General features: G+C 44.4%; 2 long non-coding RNA genes across 2 annotated transcripts; one reads left to right on the top strand and one right to left on the bottom strand.

Annotated features, from left to right (window-relative positions):
* The first annotated feature begins 202 nt into the window (after nt 1-202).
* LOC116874350 lies at nt 203-3,639 on the top strand. The gene is made up of 3 exons (XR_004383973.1): nt 203-301; nt 2,865-3,076; nt 3,523-3,639. It is a non-coding gene; the product is annotated as an uncharacterized LOC116874350 (long non-coding RNA).
* An 11,366-nt stretch (nt 3,640-15,005) lies between these two features.
* LOC116874351 lies at nt 15,006-17,673 on the bottom strand. The gene is made up of 3 exons (XR_004383974.1): nt 17,499-17,673; nt 16,044-16,047; nt 15,006-15,031 (listed from the first exon to the last, which is right to left on the bottom strand). It is a non-coding gene; the product is annotated as an uncharacterized LOC116874351 (long non-coding RNA).
* Nucleotides 17,674-17,701: the final 28 nt, after the last annotated feature.

Here is a 17,701-nt window from a genome sequence, read left to right as displayed (position 1 = left end):
GGGCAAAAATCGTGACGAGAGGGCGGGACGATGAGCTCCGGCCAATCGTTGAGAAGGAACCGCAGGAAACATCGAGCACTCATTGGTCCGTTTGAACCGCGCCCAAATGTATTTACTCTCTCCAAAGGGAAGAACGGAGACAGATTGAAATCCCCGCCCCCTTGAGGCGGCGATTGGTCAGTTGACGCGCAGAAGCCGACTAGGCCCTCCTCCTAGCCCCGCCCCAAACAGAGCGGGAGTTTGGACTGGGCCAAATGCCGGTGCTGTTCTTTCTCCTGGCTCCGGGTCGTGAACTTTTTAGGTGAGAGTCGCAGGTTACTGCCTCTGAGCTGGGCTCCGGGATTGCACCGCCTCCACACGCTCCGCAGACTTCTGTCTATCCATTCGTCCTCCTCCGTTCATTCATTTAGTCTATTATTTATTGAGTTACTGCAGATATGTTGGGGATACAAAAATGTTCCAGAGGGTGTGCCCACACGCCGGTCACAAGGGGAAGCACATTGTCACAGGGGATTCCCAAGATGCTGTTCCAGACTGTTTCCTTCAGCGTCATCAGCTTTTCTCGGCATCTTCAGGAGATTATCTCATTGTCATTATGACAAGGAGCCCGCAGACCAGAAAGAGCTCACCCTCCTTCACTAGTCCCTATTAATTTGTTTACTTGAACATTCTAGTTCCATATCTACCCCTGGGTGGCTCTAGATTCCTCAATAAGCTATCTTTTCCTTCAATGTTCAAAATATATTTGAGACCCCATCCCAAATCTGCTGGGAAACCTAGTGTTCTCTACTAATGCCAAGGATACCTGAGGATCTCATCCTTCCCCCTTTGTTTCAATTAACCGCTTGCTTCAATGCTTCATTTCCATCCTGGCCTGGACTCCCCGACTTCGCCCACCTAATCCCAAATGCTGCCTTAATCCCTCACCCCGCAGTGCCCCACTGATAGGAAGCTGAGTTATGTAGCAAGCCTTTAATGAGCTGTGGCGGTCCCATCAGGGGAGACAGCACAGTGCAGAGCAAGGACTGCAGTTTGTTTCTTTCTTTCTTTCTTTCTTTCTTTTTTTTTTTTAACTTTATTTATTTGACAGACAGAGTTCACAAGTAATCAGAGCAGCAGGCAGAGAGAGAGGGGGAAGCAGGCTCCCTGCTGAGCAGAGAGCCCGATGTGGAGCTTGATCCCAGGACCCTGAGATCATGACCTGAGCCAAAGGCAGAGGCTTAAACCACTGAGCCACCCAGGTGCCCCAAGGACTGCAGTTTCTAAAACTCCACTGGTTTTGCCCCAGCCTCTCTCTCACACCTGTCAGGCCCCAACTTAATGTTTTCTCTGAGATGTGTTTTTCCTTCCTCTTCCTCTTCCTCTTGGGTTTTCCCCTCCCTTTCTGTAGCCATCAGACTCCCAACTTCCTATTTTGTTATATGATTTTACAGTATACTCTGTCTCTACCCCCAGCCAAGCTAAGCTCTAACCACAAAATGCTAATCTCTCTAAACAAAGGAGAATAATGTAAGGATTTGTATTAGCCTCCTGCTCAGGGCATGGTCTGTTTCCGTTATTGATGCTGACGCTTTTATTGTCCAATTGTGCCTTTTCCCCCAGTTTCAAATCTTGGCGAATACACCCACCTCTCCTTCAAGATATTTGATCTCCCCACCTGGAACCTGTTCTATTCAGAAATGTTAGCTGTTCAGTGAACACCTCCCGGGTTCCCAGTCTGTCTTCCTGTAGCACTTCCTGTCAGTGGCCACTTCCTCCACCCGGGGCCCCTGGACACTACCCTCTCCTGTATTCTTTCATGACCCCTCTCTACTCCCTACATGACGATTTCTGAATCTGTGCCTTTAGCCCAGCTCTTGAAAAGTTTAGGTTGCAACCATTTCCTGGACACAGACAGCGCCTGGATATCGCACTTGTGCTTCAAATTCAGCATGTCCAGGGGCACCTGGGTGGCTCGGTCAGCTAAACGTCTGCGTTGGGCTGGGATCGTGATCTCAGGTCCTGGGATTGAAACTCTCGTGGGGCTCCCTTCTCCGTGGGAAAAATGCTTCTCCCTCTCCCTCTGCCTGCAGCCACTGCACTCCCCCGCCACTTGTGCTTTCTCTCTGTCAAATAAATATGTAAGAATCTTTAAAAAAATTTTTTTTAGAAAACAACCGACTCCACATGTCCAAAATCAAACTCAGAAAACTTGCTGTGCCTACACTGTGTGCAGTTAACCAGCCAGCTTTCCACAGCAAGAAAGACCTTCTTGAAATGGGCAGGATCCTCTAAAATAGTATTTCTATTAGTTTGAGGCCCAAACTTCCCCTCTGAGTGATCTGAGACTCACCGAAGCCACTTTGAATGAGCTATAACTTTGACATCCAGCCACACAGCTATGGGCAGGCAGAGGTGATGTGGGGCCACAATTCTTATAACAAATGATTTGCTGTCTTACAAAATGCTCTTCATTCTTTTTTCTTTTTTAGTTTATTTATTTATTTATTTATTTGTCAGACAGATCACAAGTAGGCAGAGAGGCAGGCAGAGAGAGAGGAGGAAGCAGGCTCCCCGCTGAGCAGAGAGCCCTATGCGGGGCTTGATCCCAGGACCCTGGGATCATGACCTGAGCCGAAGGCAGAGACTTTAACCCACTGAGCCACCCAGGCACCCCAATACTCTTCATTCTTAAGCTGAAAAGGACATGAGAACACAATGCAAAAGAAGCACTGGGATGACACCCTCTTTGAAAAGCCAACATACTTCCCCATGTAGCAGGATTATAAACCAACCATTCCCCTTGAGTTGACCATGGAAATGGGGGTTGGCCTTGAAGTCAAGTGGTATTGCTACTAACTTGATAACTTGTCTTTCTCCTCCAGGACTGTGTTTCAGATAAGAGCCTCTTCAAACCCACAGTTGCCAAAGCGGGGGTCATCATCTATTCGGAGGCTGGAGAGAGAAGAGAATGTTGGTGGAAAAGAGCCGACACCAACTGACAGTAAGGAAGAAGTTCAAGTTGCTTACTAGTGTGAGTTGCAGTGATGGAGAAGACGGTCTGCAGCCAGTTCCTAAGAAAACCAAATGCCTAGAGGTACTCTCTATCCTTACAGAATTTTATAATGGAAGTTGGAATGAGGAGTGGGGGGAACCAAAGTCTTTCAGCACCGGCCCCCAGGTTTCTGCTTTCTGCTGTGGTGCTAAGTTAGGGATTTTGTTTCGCTCAGTGAGAGATGTTCACAGGGACAATAAAAGGGGCTTTTAGAGTTGGGGGTCAAACCATGAAAGCACGTCTGAATCAGGGGTCTTGCTTGTGGTATTATGTGTGCTTTCCCCCTCCCCGCTGGTGTCCCATCAAGCACTCAGTATAATCTATATTACCGCTATGGTTTTTAGAGATGGATTTCTTTCCCTTTTTCATCTAATTTTGCTTTTGACTGATGCACATCATCTTACAGCATCCCAAAGTCAACACTATGTTAAAAGGTACATTCGTAGGTTTGTTTTCATTCTGCCCCTGCTCACCCAATTCCCTCCTAGCACCAGCTAAGGGCTCTGCAGATCACCAACGTACCAAAAAATGTTTTCCTTGTCACTGGCCTGGTCAAACTCATAACCCTAAACATCGGCTCAGCTGATGATGCCGTTCACGCCCAGAAAAGCCCTCTTCTGCATCTCATAATGTCCTGAAGACATCAGGTAAGTATATCCAAATGCCACAGACAAAACTCCTGAATTTTCATGTAGGGGAGGATTTGAGTAGCTGTAGTGCTTGGGTAAGAAATACATTAATTACCTAGTCAAATCCTCTTGCTTTTCTTCTTGTTCTAATTTATGGTTCCAGAAGTACTCAGAAAATAATGCAATAGCTGAGGAACATTTGTAATATTAAATCAGATTTTTAAAAATGTGTATATATGTAATCTACATGAAACACACATACTTTTTTAATGGGTTTTAGCTCTGTTTTGACATAAGGAAAGGACTAAAAAAAAAGCACCCCATAATTTTAGGCATTGATTTAAGACATTGTTGGGGGTGGGACACCTTGGTGGTTCAGTTGGTTAAGATCTTTTTTTTTAAAAGATTTTATTTATTTATTTGACAGACAGAGATCACAAGTAGGCAGAGAGGCAGTCAGAGAGGGAGGGGTGGGAGGAAGCATGCCCGCTGCTGAGCAGAGAGCCCATGTGGGTCTCAATCCCAGGACCCTGGGATTGTGACCTGAGGGATCATGACCCGAGCTAAAGGCAGAGGCTTTAACCCACTGAGCCACCCAGGCGCCCCAGCATCTGACTCTTGATCTTAGCTCAGGTCTTGATCTCAGGGTCATGAGTTCAAGCCCCATGTTGGGCTCCATGCTGGGTGTGAAACCTACTTAATTGAAAAAAAAAGCATTGTTGAGGGCAGTCAATGATGACGAGACTATCATGGTTAACAAAGGTAAGGGGGAATAAGGTCATTTTTTGCACCAAAAATCCAGAAGCATTTTTGTGCCGTGGCACGTAGTTGAACTCGTTACTAGACCTCAGCTCAGTTTGTGCTGACATGGTGGCATTCAGAACAATAGAAAGATCATATACACTGTTTTCTCTATCTGCCCAAAGAGGAAACATCTTGGAAAGACACACATCACATTTGGCCTTCCTCCCTCTCTGGGACACACAATGGGAATGCCGATTAGGTGCTGTTAAAACAGTAGATTTAATGTAGATGAGATATCAAAAGAGCTTGAAGAGTTAAGCAAAACAACAGAAGATTCTCAAATAAAGAGAAAATTATGGTCTCGTGGAAATTGAAATGACTCTTCAATAGGCACTATTCGCAGACATCTGAGATGGACTGTTGCATAATATTAAAAATACTGAGGGACACCTGGGTGGCTCCATCAGGCGTCCAACTCTTGATTTTGACTCCGGTCTGATCTCAGGGTGCTGAGATCAAGTCCGGCTTCGTGCTGGGCATGGAGACTGCTTAAGATTCTCAGTCTCAGGGCGCCTGGGTGGCTCAGTGGGTTAAAGCCTCTGCCTTCAGCTCAGGTCATGATCCCAGGGTCCTGGGATCGAGCCCCGAATAGGGCTCTCTGCTCAGCGGGGAGTCTGCTTCCTCTTCTCCCCTGCCCCTCTCCTTGCTTGTGTTCTCTCTCACTCTCTCTCTCAAAATCATGAAAAAAAATAATATTCTACTCCCTGGATGTACTTCCCCGTTTATCCATTGTACTACTGAAGGACATCTCGGTTGCTGCAAGTTTTAGCAGGGATGAATAAAGCTGCTGTGCACATCCGTGCACATGTTTTTGCACAGACAGAATTTTTCAGCTCATTTGGGTAAATACCAAGGAGAACGATTGCTCGATCATACAGTAAAGAGTATGTTTCGTTTTGTAAGAAATCGCCAACTGTTTTCCAAAGTGAGCGCACCATTCTGCATTCCCACCCGCCGTGAATGAGAGTTCCTGTCACTCTACATCCTCACCAGCATCTGGTGTGTTTGGTGTTCAGAAATTTAGCCATTAGAAATGAATGTGTAGGAGCGTCTCACTGCTGCTTTAATTAGCAATTCCCCAATGACAAATGATGTTTATATCTTTTCATATGGGTATTTGCTATCTGTATTTCTCGCTTTTTTAAAGATTTTACTTATTTAGTTAATTAGTTATTTATTTAGAGAGAGCGAGCAGTGCGAGGGGCAGAGGGAGAGGAAGAGAATCTCAAGCAAACTCCATGCTGAGCACGGAGCCCAGTGTGAAGCTCGATCCCCTGACCCCAAAGACCGTGACCTGAGCTGAAACCAGGAGTCAGATGCTTAAGCCACTGAGCTAACCAGGAGCCCCTAGATACTAGTTCTTTATTAGATATGTGTATTGCAAATATTTTCTCCCTGTCTGTCGCTTGTCTTCAGTCTCTCAACAGTGTCTTCCACAAAACAGAAGTTTTTAATTTTAACAAAGTCCGACTTACCAATTTTTTTCTTTCATGGGTCATGCTACAAAGTCATGCCAAACCCAAGATCACTTTGATTCTCTCCTATGCCATCTAGAAGTTTTATAGTTTAATGTTTTACACTTAGGTCTATGAGATTAATTTTTGTGAACCATGGGAGGTTTGTGTCTAGATTAATTCTTTTGCATGTAACTATGTAGTAGTTTTACTTCTTGAGAGATTAAATAACTTCTTTTAAATTCTCAAATTTAAAAGACTTTAAGACTTTCAAAGACTTGAAACTTTCTAAAGCTAAAGAAGCTACATTCTAATAAACTTGTCAGGGAACAAACTTGACAGAACACTCTGTTAGCAAGGTTTTGGGGACGCAGGCACTCTGGTACATTGCTGGTAGGAAAGCAGAATGTCACCCACCAGTGGGGAGGGGTTTGGCATCATTACCTACAATATCTACATGTGCATTGTTACAAAGCTGCAGTAATCAAGACCGCGTAGTAATGGCGTAAAACGGACATTTGCAGAGACCAATAGAGAGCCCAGAAATAAACTCTGACATACTTGCTCATGGGATCTTCAGCAGGAGTGCTCAGACCACTCAGTAGGGAAAGGACAGTCTCTCCAACAAATGGTCTTGGGGAAACTGGATGCAAAAGCATGAGTTTAGACTCTTATCTTACACCATCTTCAAAAATTTACTCAAAATGGAATAAAAACCTTCATATAAGTCCCAAACCTATGACATTCCTAGGAGAAAGCATAGAGGAAAAGTTTCATGACATTGGACTTGGCAGTGACTTCTTGAATCTGACACCAAAAGCATAAGAAATAAAAAAAAAATTGGCCAAATTGGACACATTGTACACGGAGGCTCTTGTGCCTCAAGCAGCATGATCAACAGAGTAGCAAGGACGGTCTCCAGAGTGGGGGGAAAGTACTTGAGGGTCATGTATCTAATGAGGGTAGGTGTCTGGAGAGCTCCTACCACTCAACGGCGGGTAATCACATGGGGGAGGGGTTCATGCGCAAGACCAGAATGGACATGTCTCCAACGATGATGTGCATTTGGCCAGCAGACAAATGAGGGGCAGCTTGGCATCTCTGGTCATCAGAGAGGTACTAGTAGGGCTGAGGTGGGATGTCATCTTGTTCCTAGTGGGATGGCTCCTAGCAAGGCAACAGAAAATAGCCAGTGTTGGCAAGGATGTGGAGAGGTTGGAGTCCTTGGGCATTATTGGTGGGACCGTGGAGTGGTGCAACATTATAGAAAACAGTATGGATTTTCCTCAACAAATTAAAAATAGAAACATCATACAATTCAGCAACCCCACTTCTAGGAATTTATGCAGAAGAATTGGAAGCAGAGTCTCAAAGAGATATTTGCACACTCATGTTCATAGGAGCGCTACTCACAAGAGCCGAGAGGTAGAAGCAAGTCAAGTGTCTGGTGATGCATAAATGTACAAATTGTGGTCTACATGTCCAATGGAATATTATTCAACCAGAGAAACAAATGAAATTCTGATACATGCTACAGCAGGAATGAAACATGAGATCGTTATGCCAAGTGAAAGAAGCCAGTTGCAAAAAGATGAATACTGTGTGATCCCACTTATACCTATATAAATTTCTAGAAGCAGAAAGTAGAATAGTGATCGCTGATGTCTAAGGTAAAGAGGGAAAGGAGGAGTTTTTGTTTAATGGATATAAATCTTCAGTTTTTTAAGATAAAAAAAGTTCTGGAGATCTATTTCACAAAGAATGTATTTACCACTACTGAACTATACACTTAACAGTAGTTAAGATGGTAGATTTTATGTCATGTGGCTTGTTGGGTTTTTTTATTTGTTTTTACCGTAACTAAAAGCCAAAACAAAAGAAAAAAAGCTACGTATGCATTTACTCTTTGACCCAGCAATCCGCTTCCAGGAATTTACTGTTAAGACACTTTCAACAAAACAGAAATTTATTGTAACATTATCTGTAACATTGCAAAATATTGGAAATCATCCAAAAGTCCAAACAGATTGTTTGACAAAATTATGGTAGGTAAATCCAATGGAGTACCATGCAGCTGTTACAAAAAAAAAAAAAAAAAAAAAGAGGACACCTGAGTGGCTCAGTCAGTTAAGCGTCTGCCTTCTGCTCAGGTCATGATTCCAGAACCCCGGGATCTCACACTGGGCTCCTTGCTCAGCAGGGGAACCAGCTTCTCCCTCTCCCTCTGCTGCTCCCCCTACTTGTGCTCTCTCTCTTTCAAATAAATACATTTAAAATTAAAAAAAAAAAAATGAGGGGCCTCTGGGTGGCTCCGTTGGTTGGATATCTGCCTTCGGCTCAGGTCATGATCCTGGCGTCCTGGGATCGAGCCCTGCATCGGGCTCCCTGCCCAGACGGGAGTCTGCTTCCCCCTCTCCTTCTCCCTCTGCTGGCCACCCTGCCTACTTGTGCTTTCTCTCCCTCTCTATCAGATAAATAAATAAAATCTTTTTAAAAAATTAAATAAATTAAATAACTAAATTAAATTAAATTTAAATTAAATCAACAAAAATGAGAGAAAATATCCCAAAGTGAAAGCAAACAGAAACAAATGAACGCAGCTATATTTCTTATGAATAATATAACCATCCAGAAAGGAGACAAGTAAGAACTAACTTTATATCCTCAGCCTGGGGGAATAAAAGACTTCTTGAACTATTTTTATTAACTTCGTGTTTTGTGGTGGTATGGGTGTAGCAAGTCTGAAATATCGCTGGGAGCCAGAGTTCTTCAGAAGAAGGGAGACATCAATATGGAATGCAGGAAGGCAAGGTAGAATCCTCTGGAGCTGGGTCAGCATTGGAAGTTGCCAGCATGAACTCATGCTTTCTGACAATGTATATACTATATATGTGTCTGTGTGTGTGTTAGAACACACACACACACACACACACACACACACACACACACACACACATTATATATATTAGACTAGATCTAGGGGCGCCTGAGTGGCTCAATTGATTGTCTTTGGTCCAGGTCATGATCTCAGGGTCCTGGGATTGAGGCCCAAGTCAGGCTCCCTGCTCAATAAGGAGTCTGCTTCTCCCTCTCCCTCTATCCCTCCTGCTCGTGCTCTCTCTCCCAAGTAAATGAATAATCTCTAAAAAAGAATAATAGGGGCTCCTGGGTGGCTCAGTTGGTTAAGCGACTGCCTTTGGCTCAGGTCATGATCCTGGAGTCCCAGGATCGAGACCCACATCAGGCTTCCAGCTCTATGGGGAGTCTGCTTCTCCCTCTGACCTTCTCCCCTCTCATGCTCTTTCTCTCTCTCAAATAAATAAATAAAATCTTTCTTAAAATAATAGGTTAGATAATATTAGATTATATTATATATAACATATATTAGTTTAGATGTGTTACATATGTATTATTTTATGTATAGATATTTTATATATGTGTCATCTATATTATATGTATATGATATGTACATATTTTCCCCAGCTCTGTCCACTGAAAGAGTCAAGAAAGTTCATACCCAGTAACAAGGAGCATATCTGATGCCCAGATTTTGGTTTCTAACTACCATTTCTAACTACCATTCCCCACTAAAAGGAATTTCACAATGGGAAAATGGTTGATTACAGGACTGGGGCAGGGAAGGTACAAGGTAAACTGGGTGTGCCAGAAAGAAAATAGTGCCAAAAATTATGGTATATGGGGGAGAGAATGTCAAAGAGCACAAGAGCCTGCTCAAAGGTGGCCAAATCTGGGCTAATGTCAGCCTCAAAGTAAATAAGGACAGTAAAGGCATAAAACCCATGGAATACAGTAGGAATCCGTTAGTCTAAACTAGTAAGACAAACCAGTAAATGAGAAAGGAGAGCTCCTCTTTATGGTACGGTGCTGCCCCATACACAGGGGGGGAGGCTGGAGGTAGAAAATCACCATTTCAAAACTATCATAGTGAAAACTGAAAACCGTTCAGGCCAAAACCATCGAGGGAGACTACCGTAAGAGCTCCTTGTGTAGTTCTCTGGCCTGGGGGCGCCACCATAACTGAAGCCCAAGGACGCATCAGTCAAATCCAGATAATGGGACCGACAGAGCCTGGGGAACCATCACAGATGAAAGGAGAACTGAGCACTAAATGCAATGGAGAGTTCTGGACGTTGTCCCACACTGGAGCCGAGACACGGTGGCTACAAGGGACATTATTAGGACTCTTGTCAAACTGGAATATGGATCGTAGAGTAGACATGTCTTGCAGCGACTTGAATCTTTTAAATTGGATAACTGTTTCATGGTTATATAAAAGAATAGCCTTCTTGGGGCACCTCGCTGGCTCAGTCGGAGGAGTGTGCGACTCTTAATCTCAAGGTCGTGAGTTCGAGCCCCCACGATGGGGTGTAGAGATTATTAAAAAAAATAAATTAACTTGGGGCACCTGGGTGGCTCAGTGGGTTAAAGCCTCTGCCTTTGGCTCAGGTCATAATCCCAGGTTGCTGGGATCGAGCTCCACATTAGGCTCTCTGCTCAGCAGGGAGCCTGCTTCCTCCTCTCTCTCTTCCTACCTCTCTGCCTACTTGTGATCTCTGTCAAATAAATAAATAAATAAATAAATAATAAACTTAAAAAAAGAGCGAGAGGGGTGCCTGGGTGGCTCAGTCAATTAGGCATCTGCCTTCCGCTCGGGTCATGATCCCGGGGTCCTGGAATCGAGCCCTACATCGGGCTCCCTGCTCACTGGGGAGCCTGCTTCTCCCTCTCCCACTCCCTCTGCTTGTGTTCCCTTTCTAGCTGTGTATCTATCAAATAAATAAAATCTTAAAAAAAAAAAAAAGAGCGAGAGAGAATAGCCTTCTTAGGAAATACTGAGGGGGTGCCTAGGTGGCTCAGTGGGTTAAGCCTCTGCCTTCAGCACAGGTCATGATCTCAGGGTCCTGGGATCGAGCCCCACATCAGGCTCTCTGCTCAGCAGGGAGCCTGCTTCCCCCTCTCTCTCTGGCTGCCTCTCTGCCTACTTGTGACCTCTCTCTCTGTCAAATCAATTTAAAAAAAAGGAAATACTGAGGTAGTAAGGGACCTAGAAGCATGATGTATGCAATCTACTCTCATGATTCATAAGAAAAATAATTATACATACACACACATATACCAAATAAAATTTCTGGGGTGGCTGGCTGGCTGGCTCAGTCGGGAAAGCACACAACCCTTGATCTCCAGGCTGTGACTTAGAGCCCCACGATGGGTGTAGAGATTACTACAAAAAATATGAATTTTAATTTGGAGAGAGACTAAAATAGCAACAAATGTGGTAACATGTTAATAATACGTGGCACTAAATAAAGGGTATAAGAGAAAAAAAAATAAAGGGTATAAGAGGATTCTTTGCTATTTGGGGCACCTGGGTGGCTCAGTGGGTTAAACCTCTGCCTTTGGCTCAGGTCATGATCCCAGGGTCCTGGGATCGAGCCCCTCATCGGGCTCTCTGCTTCCTCCTCTCTCTCTCTCTGTCTGCCTCTCTGCGTACTTGTGATCTCTGTCTGCCAAAAAAATAAATAAAATATATTTAAAAAAAAAAAGAGGATTCTCTGCTATTTGCAAATTTCTCAATGTTTGACATCATATCAAAATAGAATTAAATGTATACATATGGAAACTAAAACAAGGAAATAAAAATGTTTGCATGACCATAAAGAAAAAGATGCACATGCAAATATTCCCCCAAACCAACGTCTTATACAGAGACTATCTTCTGGCCACAATCAAGTCACAATCTCAACTGAAAAGAGATTTGAAGAAATGTAGCAACAGCCTGCTTTCCAGAGTTTTCTTTATAAGGTCTCAGCCTTGAAGACTTTTTGTAAAAGTAAAACCACCACCACCCAGGGAACAGTCAGTGGTCCTGTGATACCATCCTATGGGGACAGATGTATCTATGCTTGCGAACATAGCATGACGTATAGAGTTATTGGCCCGTGTCGCCGCACTCCCTGCTACAGTGAGCTTCCTCCAAAGTGTCCCCTGCCTGGCTGAGCAGCACCCTTTGTATCGCTGAGAGCCACCTGTCTTGGTTAGACGGCTCTGGGCTAGATTCTCACCGGACACCCCACCATAAGCGGGCGCGCGGGGGCCGGGGGGCCTAAAGAAGACAGCGATGATGAGGTTGACCCTATTGCTGAGTTTAGGTTTGTGCCTAGTGATAAATGAGCTCTGGAGACAATGCTCCCGCAATGCGAATGCCAGGCTTCGCATCCTGACCCTGAGGACAAAGACGGAGAAGAACTCGGGAACGAGGGTGGGGGACATCTCTCCATTTTATACCTGGGAAGAAGGGTTAAGAAGGCCAAGCCACGTGGGAGAGACTAGAAGGAAAGCTTTCTCAGTCTGTGAGCAGCCAGTACTACATGGCTGAAGTCCGGACAGAAGGTTCGAGAAGAGAGTGTGAAGATGAGATGGAGGTAGACACCACACCAACAGCTGCTGGACAGTTGAGGGTACAGATGATGATCACTGAGCATGCTCGATGCGGCCGTGGGATCTGCTCATAACTAGGAAGGAACGTGATGCGTCTTCTCCTGTGGAGTGCGTGTTGATGAAAGTCTCGTTCCTTCTCCAGAATTTACCTGAACCAGTTCTTGAGGTAGACTGTACTGAGACAAAAAGTTGCCACCAGCAGAAGAAACTAGGACCTTTATTAACAAAGGTGAATTAACTTAACCAGGAAGGTACTTGTAGCTTATCACCTAACCCCAAGCTCTCTGTGTATAGGTCCCCTCTGAGCAGCACCATAGTTCCTGCCCTCTACTCCCCGTACTTTCCATGACCTGGCAGGCGGACGTGGTGAGAAGCACAGGTGCTTGAAGGCCTAGGTAGACCGGATGGGAAGGAGGGAGGCTGCTCCCAAGATACAGGCTTTCAGAGGATCCCTTTCCCCTTAAGATCCTGGCCTCTGCTCATTCTTCACAGGGGTAAGGGTCTTTTTTACTAATCTGGGACCCAGATTATCATTCAGGCATCGTCAGGGAGCCTCTTGGGAAGCATCCTAGCCACATGAAATACCTCTAACGCAGATGTTTCTGACGAGCTCTTACTTCTTTCACCATGTTTCACCAGTCAATACCTCTTAGGATATATCCTTTAATGTCTAACCTCTTAGGTCAGTGGCCATAACAATAAGTGAAGTCCTCAAAGTACTTCAATGATAATTGTTTTATCTTTGTAATAGTTTAACAAATCTAGGTCTTCTTTTAAAAAAAAAATAGTAATGGAGGCGCCTGGGTGGCTCAGTGGGTTGGGCCTTTGCCTTCGGCTCAGGTCATGATCTCAGGGTCCTGGGATGGAGCCCCACATCGGGCTCTCTGCACAGTGGGGGGCCTGCTTCCCCCCCCACCCCGCCTCTGCCTGCCTCTCTGCTTACTTGTGATCTCTGTCTGTCCAATAAATAAAGAAAAATATTTTTTAAAAATGTATAGAGTTACCAAATCACCATGTTGTACACAATGTAATGTGTTGCAATGTTATTTGATCAGCTAGGATCAAATAAAAATTTTTAAAATAAAATTCTGAGGCATCTGAGTGGCTCAGTGGGTTAAGCATCTGCCTTTGGCTCGGGTTATGACTCCAGGGTTCTGGAGTTAGAGGCCCTCATCAGGCTCCCTGCTCAGGGAGGAGCCTGCTTCTCCCTCTGCCCCTACCCTTGCTTGTGCTTTCTCACTCTCACTCTCCCTCAAATAAATAAATAAATAAACTCTTTAAAAAAATAAAATATAATTCTGAGGGAAAAATTCTTTAAAAACATTAAAAGAGTAAAACAAGAAACACCAAGTGGACCTGGATATTGCTTTAAGAGATGGTGAAAATTGCAATATAAATGATAAAGATTAGTATGATGAAAAAATACTTTAAACATTTTCTGGGATAAAATATTTATCATATGTAATGTCTATATAATGTCTGAACATGATAAAAGTTTATGATCCAATTCTGAATCAAAGCACATTTTTTTAAAGATTTTATTTATTTATTGACAGACAGAGATCACAAGCAGGCAGAGAGGCAAGCAGGGGGAGGGGGGGAAGCAGGCTCCCTGCTGAGCAGAGAGCCTGATGCAGGGAGCAATCCCAGGACCCTGGGATCATGACCTGAGCCAATGGCAGAGGCTTTAACCCACTGAGCCATCCAGGCGCCCCAAAGCATATTTTTTTTAAGATTTTTTTATTTGAGAAAGAGTGCACCCACACACACAAGTGGGGGAAGGGGCAGAGAGAGAGAGACAGAGAGACAGAGAGAGAAGAAGATTCCTCACTGAGCACACAGCTCCATGTGGGACTCGATCTAAGGACCCTGAGATCATAACCTGAGCCAAAACCGAGAGTCAGATGCTTAACCGACTGAGCCACCCAGAACCCCCTCAAAACACTGGTTTAAAAATACTAGGAATAATTTCAGTTAGGAGCAAAGTTTCTCTAAATTGGAATGAATTTTTTAAATATCTAAGAACAAGAATAATTCAAGAAAGGTTGATTAATTTAGCGTAACTAGCAACAGAATATGCACAGTGAGAAAAACTTTTATCATAACAGCACAATTAGGGATTTTGCCAAAATTAAGGCAAGAAAAATTAATTTAATGTAATCAAACACATAATAATTTATGAATTGTATATGACTGTATTATTCTATCCAAACATTGCTGGCCCATCATGAGAATACCCAGGCATGTGCAATAATAATTAAATTAATTTATGGGACGCCTGGCTGGCTCAGTCTGTGGAGTATGTGATTCTTGATCTCGGGGTTGTAAGTTCGAGCTCGGCTTTGGGTGTAGAGATTACTTAAACATAAAATCTTTAAAAATTAAGTTAATTTTCCTTGGGCATTAATTTTCCTTGGGCATTTTGACTTAAAGTCATACAAAGCCATCGCTTTACATATTTTTTTAAAAGATTTTATTTATTCAACACACAGAGAGAGGGAGCACAAGTAGGCAGAGAGGCAGGCAGAGAGAGAGGGAGAGGCAGGCTCCCCGTCGAGCAGAGAGCCCTATGCAGGGCTCGATCCCAGGACCCTGAGATCATGACCTGAGCTGAAGGCAGAGACTTAACCCACTGAGCCACCCAGGCGCCCCTATTTTTTTTTTTTATGGTGTCGTTACAAAGTGTATTTGTCAAGATAAGGGGTTAAAGCATATTTAACTGTCAGCTTTCAAATAACTCACATATTTCAATATAGGATACGTGAGCCCTCATTTGTGCTCTGACCTGGCCCCACAAATACTGGGGTTAGGACCCTTCTTCCACCTCTCTGTATAGGTAACTATTTTTAATGTTTCTATTTGAAAGTAAGAAATAGGGGTGCCTGGGTGGCTCAGTGGGTTAAAGCCTCTGCCTTCAGCTCAGGTCACGATCCCAGGGTCCTAGGATCAAGCCCTGCATCGGGCTCTCTGCTCCGCAGGGAGCCTGCCTCCACCTCTCTCTCTGCCTGCCTCTCTGCCTACTTGTGGTCTCTGTTTGTCAAATAAATAAATAAAATCTTAAAAAAAAAAAAGAAAAGAAAAGCATTTGTTTTAAAAAAGAAAAAGAAAGTAAGAAATATAGGTGTGTAATATATAAAATGTTCATCCATTCTTACAGAAAAGGTAGCATTCTGCGTATAGTGTTCTCTAACTAGATTTTTAATTTAAAATGATGTTCTGGCCATCACTCTATTATCAGAGAGCTTAACCGACTGAGTAACCCAGGTGCCCCCACAGTTACCTATTATTATCATGAAAATGAGGCTGTGGGGGGGTGCCTGGGTGGCTCTCTCGTTAAGCATTAAGCGTCTGGCTCAGGTCATGATCCCAGGGTTCTGGGATCAAGCCCCACATCAGGCTCTCTGCTCAGCAGGGAGCCTGCTTCTCCCTCTCTCTCTGCTTGTGTTCCCTCTCTGGCTGTCTTTCTCTGTCAAATAAATAAATAAAATCTTTTAAAAAAAGAAAAGAAAAGAAAAGAAAGCTAGGTTTCCACTCATCCAGGCAGCTGTCTGGGACCATGTCAAGCTGGGTTCAGTAACTGGTATATGTGCATATTTGCACCCTCGTATTTGACACTTGTATTCTAATTGTTTTCTCACTAGAGTCCAAGTTCCTCAAGAACACCGACCTTGTCTCAGTTACCATCCTGCTTCCAGTTCCACCTTAGTACCTGATACCCAACATCCAAGCTCAGAACGATGAGACAGAAGAGGGAACCACCACCATGCCCTTGTCCTTCACATCATACCCTCTCTGTCCACATGTCGTCTCTATTCCTTTCCACTACTGTTATCACTCAGGATGAATTGGAATGTGGCCCAAGAGTCTGGCTTCTCCAACTCAACAGTCCTGCTTCTCAGTCCTCCATCCTCCCACCCACTCATAAAATGAGGGAGCAATTCAAACTAGGGGCACCAGGGGGCACTGTCAGGCAAAGAAGAAATAGAGAAATGGTCTAATCCTGGGTTCCAATGGCATCACATCATCTGCCATTGCTCAAGAACCTGCAGTGGCTCCCAATTGCCTGTCTTAAGAACCAGTTCCTCCCCTATGACCTAACTCCAGCTCATCTGCCCAGGCTGTCACATGCACGCACCCTCTACCCTACTGAATTTCTAGTTAGCCAAATAACACTCTCTATTGAGTGCCTCTTTCTTCAGCTTCATCCCTCTCTGTTTGCATAAGGCTGGTGCCACAGGTGGACTTGTGGCTAGAGCTGTCCTCAAGGCACTCCAAACAAACACGCGGGGGAAGCGAAAGCAGTGGGCTTGCTGTGCCAGTGTGCTCGCAAGCCACGTTGCCTAGCCTCCCCTCCAGCCAGATGGCTCCTAGCAAGAAATCCTGCCATTGTCATTGTAAATGCCTCTTTCTTCAGCTTCATCCTCTCTCTTTGCTCCTGCCGCTTGCCCTGCCTGGAATGATGGATCCTCACTGCTCCCTCTCGAAACCTGCCTTTTCACGAAAGCTTCCCCTCTTGCAGAAAGACTTTCCTAGCTAGTGCAGGCAGAGGTCCCTGTGGACGCTCCCGTTACTGATTCCCTCTTGCGTTTCCTGTTTATAAGACGTGATTCAGTGCTCGTCTATCCCCTACTTTCATTTCCGTTATATGTTTACTCAGTTCAGCTGTGAATTGTTACAGGTACATGCACTGGGTTTCGGACTTAGAGCTATCTCGCTTCAAAGTTCAGTTCCTCGAGGTGATCAGAAAGTTCTGGAACTGGGCAGTCATGATGGTTGCACACTGTGAATGGACTTAATGCCACTGAGTCACCACTTAAAATGGTGAAGAGAGTGCATTTTATGGTGTGTGTATTTTACCACAGCAAATATTTATGGGGGGCACCTGCGTGCTTCTGTTGGGCAACCAACTTCTGATTTTGGCTCAGGTTGTGACATCAGGGTTGTGAGACTGAGTCCCACGTCAGGCTCCACGCTCAGTGCAGTCTACTTGGGATTCTCTCCCTCCCTCTCCCTCTGCCCCTTCCCCCACTCTCCCCCCCCACAATAAATAATAAGTCAATTTTTTTTAAAAGGGGGAAATATGTAGTTTCATCCCTCACAGGCTGTATGACTTTAAACCATGTCACTCTTTGTTCTTCAGTTTCTTCATTTGGGGAGCAAAGATCCAGATAAATATTAGTGATGAAAAGGATCCGGATGTGAAACGTCTAAGTTGTAAAGGCCTGTACCGATGGCAGATCTGTCCCCTCTCAACAGTCCTTGGTTCAGTCACTTGCCCAAGATCAGCTAGCGAAGTGGCCAGGCTGTCTGGAAGCCAGCGC

The sequence above is a fragment of the Lontra canadensis genome, unplaced genomic scaffold, assembly GCF_010015895.1.
Source record: "Lontra canadensis isolate GAN:19392208 unplaced genomic scaffold, GSC_riverotter_1.0 scaffold36, whole genome shotgun sequence".
Lineage (NCBI taxonomy): Eukaryota > Metazoa > Chordata > Mammalia > Carnivora > Mustelidae > Lontra > Lontra canadensis.
The sequence above is the reverse complement of the archived record's forward strand: the minus strand, read 5'-3'. Positions and strand labels throughout refer to the sequence as shown.